The sequence below is a fragment of the Schistocerca serialis genome, chromosome 3 (genome assembly GCF_023864345.2).
Source record: "Schistocerca serialis cubense isolate TAMUIC-IGC-003099 chromosome 3, iqSchSeri2.2, whole genome shotgun sequence".
In the NCBI taxonomy this organism is placed as follows: domain Eukaryota; kingdom Metazoa; phylum Arthropoda; class Insecta; order Orthoptera; family Acrididae; genus Schistocerca; species Schistocerca serialis.
This window is the reverse complement of record NC_064640.1, coordinates 413,297,595-413,316,023: the sequence shown is the minus strand read 5'-3', so window position 1 is coordinate 413,316,023 and position 18,429 is coordinate 413,297,595.

The window sequence follows — 18,429 nt, the reverse complement described above, 5'->3', positions numbered from 1 at the left end:
CTACAGAGCTGGCGAATAGGTATCTGTCTTGGTTTCCTCTTACGAGGCCAATAGTGGCAAGAACTCGTAAAGTGCTATTTGAAGGACGAGATCAGTTGCGCTCTCCAAGGGCAACGACTTTACTGGGCTGAAAACCGTAAATTAACAATCTTTTGTTACACCTCAAGCGATAATAACTCAGGTTATTCAATGGAAATGACAGGAAAAATCAAGTGAACTTTGAGTCTTAATTCTGTGCACACCAGGAAGTAACTCGTCGATCACAGAGTTGCCAAACATAACTTGTCTTGTTGCCAAATCTCAGTTACAATAACAGCAGGAAGAAGACGAACCGATGTGATCGCTGCTGGTGTGTTAAATAATAAGTAAGGTATGTTACTTTGAAGAGGAAATCATGAATACGACGAACTAACTACGTGCATTAACTATCTGACGTAATAATGAGAGTGTTAACATTTCAGGTATGACATTTATTGTAATAAATGTGAGCTTACAAGCCTTAAGGACAGTATTATCTGTGATAAGGTGTTCCCTGATATTTGTAGTATCGTAGTATTACTTTAAATCTTGAGTTATTGCAATGCAGAGCATTGTTTTCTAGTGGTGACTTGTTGGAACCATTTTCAATAGTCAAACGACTGCACGGAGGAGCGATTAGGGGACCTGCTAGACAGCTGCGTTATGCGGGTTGCATGCGAATCAGGCCAAATGCAATTCTGGTTGTTCGGTTACTTTTGAGCACGCCTGTAAATGTAAATATTAAGTAGCACTCCTAACTTCTCATATAACACTGTAAAATACTTGTATGCGGAGAGTAATTTCACACCACAACCCGCTGATCGTGACATTGCGATTGCTGGCAATAAGAAATTACAAAGTTTTGGCTTTTTGGCAGCAATATCCAAAAAAGTATTGAGCGAAACAATACCTGACATATGCGAAGCTATATAATTGTTGCGAAGAAGGATGCTGTGAAGAGTAAAATATCTGAGTTACGTAATATATCAATTGTGAAAAGCTGCAGATTTCTTATAAGATACTTTGTAGACGTGTTCTGAAGTTAATACATTTTAATAAATGATAGGAGGAAAACCAATGTGCACTCTTTTACTTTGTTTCTGAGTTTATGGGAATTTTCAAATCTCTCCCTGGAGTCCACCAGCAACCTGTTATAAACTCTTGCACCTGGATATAAAACTCGATTCTAAATTCTAGATAGAGATTCATAATCTATATTAAAAGCCTTGTCAGTGGTATTGTGGTAGTGAACTGTACAGTTTATCTTTAATTCAGTCTTGTTGTGGACCATTTACTTCATTAGGGAATAAACGCATTGACACATAAGCATTAATTTCCTTTTGTCTCTGAAGAGACAGCTGCAACATACTAGTTTAACTTCTTAAGACAGTAATCTGACAGCACTTTCCTCTTTAATAAATACGTTTAAGATTTACTATTATTTTATGTACACTGGCACAAAAGACTGTGGTCCCCACATGTAAATATTGGTCAGCGCAAATGTCAATGCCTCCAATAAATTGCTGTAAATGTTGTGTGTCCACAGGACACAAATTCCAGTACACTGTAGGTCTAGAAAAGAAATTTTCAGCGGCAAGCGTCTAGGTAAGTGGTCGTCAAACTGCGGTCGAGTCAAATATTCATGTGGCCTATAGTTCTCAGCCGTATTTCGTAATAATGTGCTTCCAGCACTTAACAGCAGAATCACTTGGCGTCAAGAACTTCTTAATAGTGTATCCTCCATAGCAAGTAATATAAAATCAAATTAAGTCTGTTATAATACAATGCAACAAGTAAAAGAAAAATAACAGTCAAAATGTTTAATAAACATTAGTGATCATGTCTTATATTTCAATTACTGTTATTAATTAATGTAGTACACTAATTTATGTAGTTGATCATTTAACAGTAAGATCGTTAGAGGAAGGTGTGGTAAAGTGGCCAAAGCGGGAAAAGCGGCCATTGTTTGAATTCAGTAGAAGGGTAACAGCAGCAGAGGCAGCCAGAAACATCTGCATAGTGTACGGGGATAATGCCACTGGATGGAGCATGGTAAGAAAATTCTTTTCTCGTTTTAAAGAGGATCGGTTTGAGATTAGTGACTATCCACACTCAGGAAGACTTTGGGCTTTGATGAAAATCTTTTAAATGCATTAATCCACAATGATCCATGTCAGTGTATGCGAGAATTGGCAAATGTGATGAACTGTAATCATTCCGCCATCGTGTGATATTTGCATCTAATGGGGAAGGTTCAAAAATCGGGTCAATGGCTACTGCATGCTGTAAGCCAAAATCATAAAAAGCAGCGAGTGGTCATATGTGTAACTGTGCTTGCTCGTCATCAACTGGCTCGTGAACAACAACAACGATTCCTATCCTGTATCATTACTGGTGATGAGAAATGGAGCTTCTATGCTAACATAAGGAAAAGAAAGGAATGGTTGAGCCCAAGGGAAAAAAAGAAAGAAAAGAAAAACTGCAGCTCCCCGTACAGACACCTGAGAGCATCCACAAAAGATAGTGTTTTGCATCTGGTGGAACAGCGATGATGTGGTGTACTACAAATTGCTTCTCTGAGGTGTAACCATCACTGCTTATATTTGTTGTCAACAACTAAGGCGTCTGGCGGACGCAGTCCAAGTACAACGACGAGGAAGACTGCATGAAGTGATGCTACTCCACAATAACGCTTGCCCGCATTCTGCTAGACTGACAGAAAAACAGTATACAGCTGTTTGGTTGGGAAGTCATTCTGCACCTACCTTATTCACCTGATCTTTCTCCCTCCGATTTTCACGTTTTCCACTCTGTATCAACCTTTAAGGAACTTCCTTTCTGAAAGAAAATGCTCCCTGAACATGCCTCGCCGAGTTTTTCGCCTCGTACCGCGTGATTTCTACAGTTACGGAAATGAAAAGTTGTCCCAACGTTGGCAGACTGCTGTAAATAGTGAAGGAGAAAGTATTATTGATGACCAAGTATCCGTTATGTCTATCTCCGGTATTTATTACACTTATGTGAAAACGCTATGAACTTATGCTCTAACACAATAATTAAACTTTCGCTACGTGAGCCAGTATAGACGGAAAACTATTTACCATGTGGATACCTAGCTTTATAGGAAAGATATTCAGACTGTGTGCTGCAGGATTTGCGTTGTTTGTAGTGCTAGTGTGGTGAGTGCCATTAGGTGCTGGTACTGGTATGGCGATGTAGGGTTGAGAAACAAGCATGTGCATTACAATTGCAGACAGTCAACATGGGTCTGGACAAGGGTAGCTAGGCTTTACTCGCAAAGCTGTTGTATCAAAACAGCAGCAATAGTGCTGTTGCTCTTCCAAGTATTGATGTATTGATGGAATATGGAGAGGTCCTCTTTCCGCAATAGGGTTGAGGAATATGATTAGAAGTTTCGAATTAACTGGCGATTTGGGAATTGCTTCTGTGGGAGGCGGAAGGCCAATTGTGCCAGAAATTGTTGAAGAAGTTACTGTTTCCACGTCTGAGGATGGTGAAGAAAATGAAGGAAACTGAATCATTGGCTGATCGTTCGAAACTATGTGGCCACCAAGATCACCAGATTTGATCCCTTGTGATTTCTAGCCATGGGGTAACCTGAAGGTCAGGATTATGAACAAGACACTAACACACATTGGAGGTTGAAGATGAATATAACGAGGATGGTAGCCAAATCCCAGCCGAGATGTCTCATGCAGCAGTAGAGCATTCTTCAATGCGGTTCCAGGCTGGTATGGAAGCAGATCGCCGTCACATTGAGCATCGTTTGTAACCTGGAACGTAAATGTGGTACACGATTAACAAATTCTATCCTCTCGTGTGGAAATTAAAATATGCTTCCTTTCAGTGGTTTATTCATTATTTCCCTATTGCATGTCTTTGCAAATGTTTCTACATAGTTTCATTGTCATACAATCACTTCATTTTTGGCGGGGGCCCTCTCAAGTAGCGAAAGTTTTATTATAACCTTCCTTTACGTCGCCATTCTTGTCAGTGAGATTGAAAGAGGGAGCTTGTTGCGTCATTTTTCAGTAAAAAATAGTATTCTGTTGTAAGATAAGTCATTTATATTATTCCTGTTACTTGACCTGTTGTGAGTCCGATAACATTTTACAGTATCAATGTTTAAACAACGTCTTTTGATATATAAATGTAGTTCATTGTTGGTTATTTCAGTCTGACAATTTCTTCTGTGGACTGCTAATCTCGACATGGAGTATGATACGAAAAAGTGACCACTCTGCTCCTTGGGAAATGTGACCAAGGTGTTTATCCCAATAACAGTCAGTTACCTCGAAAAAATACGCATTATACAACAAATAAAACTGCCTTCTGAGCCCTTTTATACTTGTTCACAAAGTTATCGTCCACCATTCTACCCCCACCAATCAAAAGGAAGTTTCCGCACAAATATACCTCGTGAGTTGCAGGGCAAACTCGGCGACTAGTGTAATTACTTGCGGATGGACTTGGAAATATGTAATTACCTTTTGACGCTCATAACACCTTATGCTTGTGAAATACGGAAAAATACTTGTGTACGGAGAGCAATTACTTCAAACAAACAGCTGACACTGACGTTAAGATTCCTGGCAATAGCTAGAAGCTACAAGGAGCTAGAATTCTCATTACAATTTCTGAACAAGCTTTGAGCGGAATCGTACCCAACATATGTGAAGCTATTTACTCTGTCCTGAAAGATTTTATGAAGGCAAATAGTGTACCTCAATTCTGTAACATATCTATCCTCGATGTTGCAGACAGTATTTTTAGAGTTTTATATGTGTTTGAAACAAAGCATAGTCTTAGAAATTACAGGTCAATGAGCTTTAGTTTAGTTTCTTTTCCGAGTCGGGATTTCGCTGTCTGAAGTCTACCCACAACCTGTTATAGACTTTAGCACCAGAATATACGATTCTGATCTCTAGACAGGTATTCTTAATATATCTTGAAAGTTTTACTTCTGGTATTGTGGTAGTGAATTCTACAGTTCACCTCTAATGCACTCGTATTATAAACCACATATCATTTTAGGAAGTAAAACAAGTATAACGAACTCTATGTCACATAGGCTCTCCTCAAGACCTCCGATTATCATCTTAACACAAAATTATGACTGCACTCTTCTTTAAAATAAATAGGGCCTACTTCTTGGCTACACTGTCTTGTAAGATTATGAGATAGGACAGTACTGAACGAAAGTGTGTTAGCAATCCCTTTTGTAGATCAACACACTGAGAAAGATTTCTAAATGCAAAACAAGCAGAACTGAGATTTTAGTAAAGTTATCCACATGCTAGTGCCACCTCACTTTCACGAAGTGATTTCTATCTGTATCATCTAGAAGAGCAATTGGGTAAAGCTCTGTGTTCATATCTGCAGTCATTTTCCTGAGTTGTTACTTGCATGCTTTTTGTCTTCTACATACGTAAGTAGAGTTTCAAAAGGCAAGTAATAGACAATGATATCTACAAGAGAAACCTTCATCTCTATTTCATGTGATCCACCTACATTGTAATCACTCAGAAAGCAGAAGATGTCGAAACACCACAAACTTGGCTTATTAGTTCATCGTCCCCAGTGCCAGATCAAATAGCTTTTGTTAACTCGCTTAGCTCCTTCTGGTCACTGACCAGTATAATTGTTGGGCATTTCTTGCTTGAAATGTATGTAGGTTAAACATTAAAATGTTGTTCCTGCTGAACCTCTCAGTGTGGTGTCATGTTTTACCTGCCTTGCTGGATTGGCCTTAGGCAATGTGGAGATGATTGTCCTCATGTTGCTGCATTATTCTCGCAGTAAGATTGGCCTGTGGTGATGTGGAGGTGAGTTTACCTCAGGATTGTTGTGGAGAAAATTATTCTCACAGCCGGTCAGACCAACATGTTTTCAGCCAGTGGTGCGGTTGGTAGCCCATTTTCATGATTATCTGACTGTAGGATTGATCCAAATTATTGAAGAATGCATGTGCACTTTGCGGGATTCTGTAGCGTAAAAGCGGAAATCCAGTGTCTTCATGCAGCAGACGAGTTGAATACAGCCTCGGGAAGTGCAGAACGAGTTTCAGTACTCAGTTCTGAACCCCCTGAAGCATTTCGATGTGTGAGCTGGCAGACTTCCCCCACACTCCAACACTGGTCTGACCAGTGTCTGGTAAAGTGTAACGCCGTGGTGCAGCGGTAGTGACGACTGTGGAGTATACAGCGGATACAGGGCGTGGAGGCGCCCCACTGCTCTCCTTCTGACGTCATGAATATGTGGGACCCAGGTGAGTTTTTGGTCGAAGATCAACCCGAGGTGGTCTTCATCCATGGGATGGGGACTCCCATTATGTTTACAGGCGATAGATACGGGAGCAGCTTCCTTTGGGTGAAGATTACTGGCCTGGCTCTTGGTGGCATTGAATTTAAGTCGCCAGCTCGTTGCACGTGGTCCCATTCTTTCGCACCCGATTTGTATGCGGCGTCTCATCTGGATGTTCACGCTGCGGTTGAGCAGCTCTGTATGACCAGCTCTTTGCAGTAAACAGTACACAACAATTTTGTTTTATTATTGTTTTCCTCATTGTTGTAGGATCAACCGCTAGTAATTTCTCTATTAAAGAATAATAAGAAACTGCCTTCTTATCTTGATCGCTGTAGTCCTTGCTCTTAATTTTCCACAAACATGTGTAACTCCTCTACAGGGTGTTACAAAAAGGTACGCCCAAACTTTCAGGAAACATTCCTCACACATAAAGAAAGAAAATATGTTATGTGGACATGTGTCCGGAAACGCTTACTTTCCATGTTAGAGCTCATTTTATTACTTCTCTTCAAATCACATTAATTATGGAATGGTAACACACAGCAACAGAACGTACCAGCGTGACTTCAAACACTTTGTTACAGGAAATGTTCAAAATGTCCTCTGTTAGCGAGGATACATGCATCCACCCTCCGTCGCATGGAATCCCTGATGTGGTGATGTAGCCCAGGAGAATGACGTATTGTATCACAGCTGTCCGCAATACGAGCATGAAGAGTCTCTACATTTGGTACCGGGGTTGCGTAGACAAGAGCTTTCAAATGCCCCCATAAATGAAAGTCAAGAGGGTTGAGGTCAGGAGAGCGTGGAGGCCATGGAATTGGTCCATCTCTACCAATCCATCGGTCACCGAATTTGCTGTTGAGAAGTGTACGAACACTTCGTCTGAAATGTGCAGGAGCTCCATCGTGCATGAACCACATGTTGCGTCGTACTTGTAAAGGCACATGTTCTAGCAGCACAGGTAGAGTATCCCGTATGAAATGATGATAAAGACAGATGGCGCTTCATCTGATCAGAATAGCAATAATTAGCATAACAAAGTAAGACAAAGCAAAGATGATCTTCTTTACAGGTAATGCTCAATATGTCCACCATCATTCCTCAACAATAGCTGTAGTCGAGGAATAATGTTGTGAACAGCACTGTAAACCATGTTCGGAGTTATGGTGAGGCGTTGGCGTCGGATTTTGTCTTTCAGCATACCTAGAGATGTCGGTCGATCATGATACACTTGCGACTTCAGGTAACCCCAAAGCCAATAATCGCACGGACCGAGGTCTGGGGACCTGGAAGGCCAAGCATGACGAAAGTGGCGGCTGAGCACACGATCATCACCAGACGACGCGGGCAAGAGAACTTTCACGCGTCTAGCAATATGGGGTAGGGCGCCATCCTGCGTTTTGGTTCTAATAAAACCCCATGTCATTCCAAGCATGTGTGTCAATTTTTACCTTTCTATCTACATTATTCCGTGGTTTATTTAGATTTCAAATTTGTACTGACTTTTTGATCACCCGGTACATTGTGCTGAAGAAAAATTTATTCAAAAATGGTTCAAATGGCTCTGAACACTATGGAACTTAACTTCTGAGGTCATCAGTCCCCAAAAATTTATTAATGACAAATGAAGTATCTCAGTTATGTAACATATTAATTGTCACAAGCTACAGATAATATTTTTACATGTTTAGCCATGCTTCGATGTCCATATATTGTAATAAATTATACTAGTTGTAAAAGTGGTATCTTTTACTTTCGTTCAGATTATATGGGGATTTTCAATTCGCTGTCCGAAGTCTATCAGCATCCTATTACGAACTTTTGCACCAGAATCTAAAATTATATTCTGAATTCTATATGTGAATTTGCAGTCTATTCAAAAGCTTTATTTTTAATATTTTGGTAGTGAACAGTGTAATTTTCCTTTAATTCACTTTTGTTACGGATCACATATTTCATTAGAGAGTAAATGAACCATATTGACACACAGGTTTAAGAACCACTACGTCCCAGTCACTGCTGCAAGTGCTCCTTTATCAACTTAACACAGTATTCTAATTGCACTACTCTGTATAATAAATAATTTTATTTTTATTTTATCTACACTGCCACAAATGATTATGGCAGAGGACAGCACTGATTAAATAATATTTTTGTTTAAGTCCACAACTAGTCTATCTTCCTCTGTTATATGCTGAGAATGCTTTGAGACTGTGGCAGGACTGAATTGTTGTTATGCTTATACGAACAGCTTGCTTAGATATGGTGTGGTCTATTGGCGAAATATAGCTATGGCAAAACAAACTTTCGAACTTCAAAAAAGGGCAACCAAAATAATAAAAGGAGTTCCCTACAGAAAGCCATACAGGGAAATATTTAAAGAATTTAAAATAATGATACCTCTTAGCTTATACGTTTATTCATGTGTGCTTTCTGAAAAGTCACACGGAATTTCCAGTGTAGAATAATCAGATCCGTGACTACGAAACAAGAAGCAGATTATTTTCATAGAGACACTCAGAAAAGCCCTGTCTCACAAAAGTGTATTTTATCAATCCAATATGCTTTTAGCGTATTGCCTGATACAATAGACAACATCAAATGATTTCATACATTCAAAGCAGAGCTACAACAATTTATAACCACACATAGCTCTTATAACATTGAAGAATATCTGAAAATGATAAAGTAAGATTGTTTACATATACTGATTTATTTAAATGTAATTTTGTAAACAAGCTAAGTATAAGACATTTTATTGCAATTAGTTCTGGCTATGAACTGACTACATTCATAGAATGTGTATTGTTAATGGCTGATTGAAGAGACTGAACTGAATTTAACAAGTGGCTGCTTCTTTATCTTGATCACTAAATCCTTGGTCTTAACTTTCCACATATTTCAGTAAATTCAGCAACAAACCCCCTAAAGCACTGATGCATGTCAACCATTTCAGATTTCACGTTGTAGTTAAAGCCAAGAAATACTACGCTGCAGACTGAACAAACAGCTTACCAAACGTGTTTCACTTGCCAATTTTTGGTGACCTTCTGTCCACAGGCTACGACTTTTCCTACACAGATCTGTTTTGCGTCCACATGTTTAAGCAATTGTGGTCAAACCTCCAACTTCCAGTTTGCACACATATTATATCTGCACAAATCTCCTGTCCTCATGCTACAATCTGTTTGCGCAACTGTCATGGGTGTGGACATTTGTGCAGACAGATCTTTGTGTGTGGACTAGCTTTAACTTGTAGACAATTTTGTGGTGTGTCAAGACAAGTGACTAAAATAGGATGCCACAATTGTTTTCGGCTGGTGTTCACCTGAAATCAGAAATTGGTCACGTGACGTCCCTCGCTCGCTACTTTTGAGATGCCATATTTTACTCATCGTATTTTGTTGTTTCTGTATTATAACTTGTGTGTTATGACAGTATGCCATTTCAGCACACTTAAGGTACGATTTGTTTTAATTGTATGTCATTTAATGACACATCACCTGTAAAAGTCCTAAGAATATTCTAACATGAAAGATAATAAAGCTCAAAATATGCAGGTAATCACCATGGTCATCTGGTTGCAGATGTGTGATTACGAAGTCGAAGGAAGTACGCTTGTGTCCTGGTACATACTAATATTTATTTGTGCATCTTCATGTTTGTAACACATTCTTGGACTTTCTTATTCACGTAACAGAAGAATGTTCTGCAATATTCGATGTAACCCATGAAGGGTGTTCAGTAAGTAATGCAACACCTTTCTTTCTGAAAGCAGGTTGTTTTTCTTCAGGATTCCAACACACCCTATTAAACATAAGTTCCATTCAATTCGATGACCTTATGCCACCTAACAGAGAGGGCTCGTACTCCCTCATGGGACCACTCTAGTGGTCGACATTGGAGCCAACGTCTTGCTGCATGAATGACCTCCCTATCATCTACATAGTGTTTCCTGCGGAGTGCATCCTTCAATAGGCCAAACAGATGGAAGTCGGAAGGTGCAAGATCCAGGCTGTGTGGGATGGATGCAGAATAACAGTCTAATGAGGTTTTGTGAGCTCTTGTCGGGCGTGCAGACTTGGGTAAGGCCTTGCATTGTGATGGAGAAGAAGTTCGTTTGCATTTATGTGGTGATGAACACGCTGAAGTCGTTTTTTCAGTTTCCTGAGGGTAGCACAATACTGTTCAGGGTTGATCGTTGCACCACGAGGGAGAACATCAAACAGAATAACCACTTCAGAGGCCCAGAAGACCGTCGCAATGTCTTACTGACTGAGGATGCATGCGGCTTTGAACTTTTTTCTTCAAAGGAGAGGTAGTGTGGTACCATTCTATAGATTGGCGTTTTGTTTCCTATTCGAAGTGACGAACCCATGTTTCAGAATATTAATTTTATGTAATTATGCAAAGTAAAGATGGCAGCCATTAAGCCATGTAAGAATATCGCAGTCTGCCTCCATCTTGTTTCCAGGTAAAATTGTTGCTACAAAAGTTGTTAAAGTAAATTCGCTTCTGGTACATTTAAAGATAAACTGAAATAAAGTATTGAAGTTGCTCCTTCAGAGCTGGTGACCAAAATAATCTTCGTAGACATAGTTTTCGTTCAGTGGATCTCTCGTAAGGTAAGGCCACATAGCTGCAAGTTGTTTGCTACAGGGGGGCAGATAAAACCAAATCCAGGTAGGCCATACAAAGTTTTGTGTGTGTTAAAACGCGTGTGGCACAGCAGTCCTGAGAATCGAGCCCCGTTATCCACACCTCGCTTTGGTGAGTTTAAAACATAGTAAGTGCCTTGCTAATAATAATATACTGTTCGGTAACAAGTGTCAAAATTTGTGTTAGGGACTTTTGTTAATGTTAGTAAAAACAATGTAATGTTGAGCAGTTCGATGAAAATACTCCTACTGTGCGAACTAAAAGCTATATATTTCTCAGAAGTGACACGTAAGCAACGCGGAAGGGACAAAGGTTCCTCTTTTTTGTAAGGTAGTCCCAGCAGGTAGCGGTACATGGTGGGGGGGGAGCATGAACCCGACCACTAAACGGATTCACTTTCGGTAGTGCGGCAGAAAGCAGAGAACGATGCAGAAATTATTCTGCAAATCATTACCTTCATTTTAAGCAATATTAGCAAGTCAGCCAACAAACTACAGGGTTATTACAAATGATTGAAGCGATTTCACAGCTCTACAATAACTTTATTATTTGAGATATTTTCACAATGCTTTGCACACACATACAAAAACTCAAAAAGTTTTTTTAGGTATTCACAAATGTTCGATATGTGCCCCTTTAGTGATTCGGCAGACATCAAGCCGATAATCAAGTTCCTCCCACACTCGGCGCAGCATGTCCCCATCAATGAGTTCGAAAGCATCGTTGATGCGAGCTCGCAGTTCTGGCACGTTTCTTGGTAGAGGAGGTTTAAACACTGAATCTTTCACATAACCCCACAGAAAGAAATTGCATAGGGTTAAGTCGGGAGAGCGTGGAGGCCATGACATGAATTGCTGATCATGGTCTCCACCACGACCAATCCATCGGTTTTCCAATCTCCTGTTTAAGAAATGCCGAATATCATGATGGAAGTGTGGTGGAGCACTATCCTGTTGAAAGATGAAGTCGGCGCTGTCGGTCTCCAGTTGTGGCATGAGCCAATTTTCCAGCATGTCCAGATACACGAGTCCTGTAACTTTTTTTCGCAGAAGAAAAAGGGGCCGTAAACTTTAAACCGTGAGATTGCACAAAACACGTTATCTTTTGGTGAATTGCGAATTTGCTGCACGAGTGCGTGAGGATTCTCTACCGCCCAGATTCGCACATTGTGTCTGTTCACTTCACCATTAAGTAAAAAATGTTGCTTCATCACTGAAAACAAGTTTCGCACTGAATGCACCTTCCATGAGCTGTTGCAACCGCGCCGAAAATTCAAAGCGTTTGACTTTGTCATCGGGTGTCAGGGCTTGTAGCAATTGTAAACGGTAAGGCTTCTGCTTTAGCCTTTTCCGTAAGATTTTCCAAACCGTCGGCTGTGGTACGTTTAACTCCCTGCTTGCTTTATTCGTCGACTTCCGCGGGCTACGCGTGAAACTTGCCCACACGCGTTCAACCGTTTCTTCGCTCACTGCAGGCCGACCCGTTGATTTCCCCTTACAGAGGCATCCAGAAGTTATGACGGACTGATGTGAGTGCATTCCAAGCACGACATACGCTTTCTCGGCTACTGTCGCCATTTTGTCTCACTGCGCTCTCGAGCGCTCTGGCGGCAGAAACCTGAAGTGCGGCTTCAGCCGAACAAAACTTTATGAGTTTTTCTACGTATCTGTAGTGTGTTGTGACCATATGTCAATGAATGGAGCTACAGTGAATTTATGAAATCGCTTCAATCATTTGTAATAGCTCTGTATTGTCATGCTCATAGTTAAAAAGTTTTCATTTCCCTGTTACGTAACGTTAAAAACAGTCCGATTACACGCGACTTGGAATTGGCGGGTTCGGTTGCACCTTCCTTAGGCACTGTATATGCTGTTCCATATTACTCAGAAAGACGGTTATATCATCAGGACACAATATGCATTGACGTAGTTTGAACCTTCTGAGAACTGCATTGAACAACCTATGATACTTCACAGGTGCTTTTTTTAATTCAAAAGGCATCCTTCTGAATTGATGTCCCCATGGCAGAGAAAAAGCTGTTTTTGGTCGGTCCTCCAGAGCGACTTCTAACTGTTGATAGACACTCCTTAATTCCACCGTCAAGAAATACTTGCACTGGCCTAAATAGACTATGGTTTCCATAATGTTCGGCAGAGGGTAGACATCTGTTATAGTCTTGGCATTCAAGTGTCGATAATCGCGACTAGACCTATATTTTCGTGATTCATCTGCTGATTTCTTGGGCACGACGACAATTCAGGCTCTGTAGTGGCTATTACTTCCCTCAGTTATCCCACCCTTCAGCTGCTGATGAATTCCTCTAGAACCAGCTGTAAATATCTCAGTGCCCTATATGGTTTGTGATAAACTGGTTATTCATTTCCCATCAGTATTTGGTGCTGTGTAATATGTGTTCCAGGCGAAAACCGTTTTGGAAGAAACAAACACCTAAATTCCATCTATTATTTATCACTCCCCCTCTCCCTTGTAATGCAGTTTTGGTAGTGTTTGGCAACTATCTCTGACTGAAGCCTGTCGTGTCCCATTCATCCTCCTCCAAGAGATCCATGTTAGTGAACAAGAACCCCTTTGTTAACATTAAATCCTCTGTGATGAAATTATCCAGAAAACAGTTACCATTTTTCTCACCATTTACCTCCTGTATATGTACAACACTTCTTTTCACTAAACAACCCGCCTGATACAATGCTACATTTACTTCCAATGGTTCCACCACAACATCTGTCAGTAAATTATACTTAATATTAACCCAAAGGCATGTCCCGGTAACCTTAGGTACATAAATGTGTGAAACGCATCTTAGTGTGATTGTTCGTGGTTAAAATAGTTTGTCATACTTAATAGACCTCCCTCAAGACATCATTACACTGGAATGGGTTTGCCCAATTGGAATATTTTTCCATGGAGCTCCACCATGTGTTGCTGAAACTCGATTTTGCACAATGCTGATGCAAGAAATCCAACCCCAGAATCATGTCATAGCCCCCTGCTCACTTGTAGCACAATCTCAACACATTGTCTGAGCTGAAATGTTCCCAGACAAAATTCTATGTCCAATGATCCCAACAATGTCACATCACTAACCCCCACCCGACACAATCTATACTCCCATGTGTTCTGTTGCATATGTTCCACCAGATCACCACTGGCAAGCGATACTTCTGTCCCTGTGTCCAACGATATCCTGCAATTCTTCTTCCCCACTGTTCCATTGATCACACTATCCAGCTCTACATATGCCTTCGTAGCGTCTAATTCAACTGGGAATGTCCATAGGTCTCCCTTTGGCGTTTAACACCTGCTTCATTCCTGGTCTCCTATCATTGAAATTACCGCTACCATTATGTTGATCTCTGCCTCTGCTCCCACTGTCCTGTGGTTGGCAGCATTGCTTGCATGTACCCCATCTGCCTATATTCATAAGACCTTATATTGGCTGAAAAAATTGTCCATCTAATTCGTAACTCATCAATTCCTTTGCTTCCTACAGCTAGTCTAAATCAATCGATACCCCTGTTCGTACTGTCCTCGACATTTCTGAGGGCAACTCTGTTAAAAATGGTCAAGTGCCCTCCGCTCTTCCTCCTGTAAAATTACTCCATTCGCTATAGAATTCTGTCCCAGCTCGTATGTACAACCAGTGAGCTTCCTTATTCTATTTGCATATTCCTCTACTGATTCCATATGCGTGTGTTTTAGCATGCCCAACTGTTTCCTTAAACGGCTTACACTGTTCTGCTTTGTGTAACTTTGAACTAGCTCCTTTTTAAATTCTCCAAATTTCCTGCTCCCTTAGAAGCCTCCATATAACCCACACAAGCTTTAGCTTTTCCAGTTAATTTTGCTCCCCTCAAAAGTTCTACATCAGACCACCCTTACATCTACGCCAAATTCCTAATATCCTCCACAAATGCTTGCACATTCTCAGTTGTTTTACTAGAGAAAGGAGCAATTAAACTTGTGGCTGACAAACCTATATTACACTGTGGTGACTCGCCTCTAATAGACTATTAAACTCTGTGTGAACAGGCCTTGTAAGGACCAACGGTGCAGACGACCGCCGTGTCATCCTCAGTCATTGGTGTCACTGTATGCAGACATGGAGGGGCACACCACTCTCCCGGCCATTGTTAGTTTTCCTGACTGAGACTCGCTATTAACTGCTGTTAACTATGCTACCCTTTCCAACAATATACTGCTTCTGGTTCTGATACTCCTTGTATCTCTGACTCTGCCAAAGCCTTGTCCTCCTCGATAATAATTTTGAAACACCAACAATTACAAGACACATAAAATAAAGTAACTTGATTCTTAAATATAATAATCAGCCATTTCGATTCATATCACTATCTAGCCTTATTCCTGTAACACACATGAAATATACTACTAATACTAATTCTGTACACTGTGCTAAATGACCTTCCAAATTACACTGCATACATCTGACAGGTACTAGCCAATAATGTCCCCCATTACCTCTAAAAAGCGAAAACTCCACTCGTTCCTTACTTTTAACAAAATTCAACTTACTAAGAGGTTGGCAGTCAAGCTTCTTTCGAATTTTTTTGACAGTGACAATTAAATTTCTTGACTCACCATACTGCAGACCGTAGGTCAGATGCAGTGCTGGAAACGTCGCGCCAGTATTCTAACACCAGTTGTAATAGCTGGTGTATTTGGGGTGCCGGAGGACGCTGTGTGGCGCCAATCGAACGCCCTGAAATTCTAAATTTCTTTATCATGGCTCCCTGCTGTGGCAGAAGCATCCAGTGGCCTCCTGTTTATTGTCGCCTCGCAATGCTGACAAACACAGCGTGAGCCGAACAGTGGCTCATGACGCAACTACCTCTGTCAGTGTTGCCTACAGGTCTGGGCAGTCTTCGCTAGCTATGGCTGCGTGTGTTGAGGAATGGCTTGCTCTCCCTGCTAGCGGCAGGCAGGTGACATAACAGCAGTGATTCACTGGCTCGTGTTGATGGCCAGCAAGCTGTTTCCTGCAGCTGATGATGTGTTGGCTGCAGGACCTGTGGTTTCAGAGTGGACTGCCTTGAAGCAGAGTTGAACTGTGGCCCGCAAAAAGCATTCTGGACAGCGCCCAACCGTCACAGACTCATGGCAATAGAGCTGCGATACTAACATAAGTGAGTTTCGAGTAAAATGGATAGGTATTTATATGCTTCCAAGCTGCGCTTGAATTAGCTTCCCTGTGCACTGTGGCTCGTATACTAAACATTTTGGTGGTCGCCACTTTGGAAAGGCTTCTGTCCACCTCCACCTAGGTATTGCTGTGTCATACCTCACCAGGCTGGCTCGCCTCACAACGTTGCGATGGCTGTGTTCTATTTTGTAAGGCATAAACTCATTCTTGCTTGCTGTTGGCACTACCACAAAGCACTTCCTATATTGAGCATTTCTGACCAAATATTATTAGTTTGCTACAAGAGCAATCAGTCCCTAAGTGCAGACTGTGTTGAGAAGGCTGAAACTGCAACACATTTAATCTCCCAATACGAAGCTTTCGAGGCCAAGGTATGCAGACTATAAAGGTCATTTATTCCTGAAAAAATTGTGATTAGTAAAGAACTAGTAAAACGCCTACTACTGTGCTTTGAAGGGTCCAGCTGGTTTTACTAGAATTACAGGGAGAGAAACTGTACAATAAACTCAGTTTCATTGCAGGCAACAGGGCACTAAGACCACCATCGTTTTGTCTCACTGCATAAATCGATTAGTCACTTAATCAATCAAATCTTTCTCCAGTGTGCAATGACAAATGGTAATCTCTCAAGTTAATGGGACTGATATTCTCCTCTCTCCATAATTACTAGTACATAATTTTTATGAGGCCTGTGGAGATTTTCTCTGTTCTAAAAATTCACATGTGCGTATCACACACACACACACAGCTAAACTATTAGCCACTGCTGTATGGTATGCACAATCTATGAAGGGATCCTACAATTCTCCACCTCACTGTGGAGGTCGAGAATTCGCATCAAAGATCATCATATACTTCTCAGAGCATCTGGTTAGACCTTCCATTCCAGTCCAGGTCAGAGGACTGTGACTGGTTCTGTGAACAGTTCTGCAAAACGCTCGGCTTCCACCTCCCTCCCCCCCCTCCCTCCTCCTATCCATGTGAGGCTACCGATCTTCACCAATTCAGCCACCTATCTTCAAGAACCGAGGATGGCCTCTTAAGCTAGGTGGGAGGAGTCATTCATGCTGACACGAAGTGCGATTTGCAGTCAGCTGTACCCACAGCATTCACTAATCACCATATCTCGTAGGAGATCTCCCAGCTTACACGCGGCCCTCCTTCCTGACCTACCAGCTATTTCCCTGAGGGCTTCATCGCCTACCTAATGTAGTAATCAGTAAACACACCCTCGGCACTTGTCCACACCTTTCAGAGAGATCGGTAGGAGTTCCAATAGACAATGTCTCCCATACTGGCTCTGTTGTACTCTCAATTATGGGCGAGTCGTCTAATCCGTTTTTAAGAGACAAAGGCACAGCCATGAATAGTACCCACGTCTGCCTTTCGCCCAGAGGTATGTGATCCTGCCACTATTCTTCGTTTAGTCTCAGATGTGTGTGCACTGATTAAGTCAGCAATCTCGTAAGGCGCTGCGACATCAGACGTCCTAAGTGACGCTAGTGACACCAGAGAATCCACAGGTTTCTTTATGAGTGCCTCAACGCCATTGGAGCGCGGGCGAGCAGCTTGATATCTGCTGACCACGGCCAATGCAGGTTTCAACTGTTTCCAGGGCCAATTCTCCGTAAGTTTGTACACACAGCTATCATCCTTATCCATCCTTTACCAGTGTAGAACTGTAGAAATACACTGCTAATTCAAGCAGTCACTAGATATATTCGAAGAACCGCTGCTCCAGGCTCACTCTTCAAGGACTGGAGCACTACGGACCGTTTGCAATGGCCACTAATTCAGATCGAATCAGTCGATTGTTGTGTTGTGAAATTACACTACAAAGTCTGGTAACACAACACTACCATTCACAAAATATGCAAACAATTAGATAAATTAACGAAACACACTACTCATTAAATAAATAGGTACTGGTCACTTCCAAGTGGCAGCAAACCATTATATTATTAAACTAGGTGATCTATACAAACTAAATAATCCTGCTGCAGACTTGTACTTACGCCAAAGGCTAAAGCACTATGCTACAAAGTCAGATAATGTGATACTAACGGTCCATAAATACGCAAACACTTAGAAAAAGCCTTACAAACACTACTAAACATATTTAAATAGAACAGACAGTCACTGAAGAACATTAGGAGACAACTAAACTGTCTGAAACATGTACAGCTACTGCTGGTGACACTGATCTAAAATTGTACTACCTCCTTGATTACCATCTACTCCGA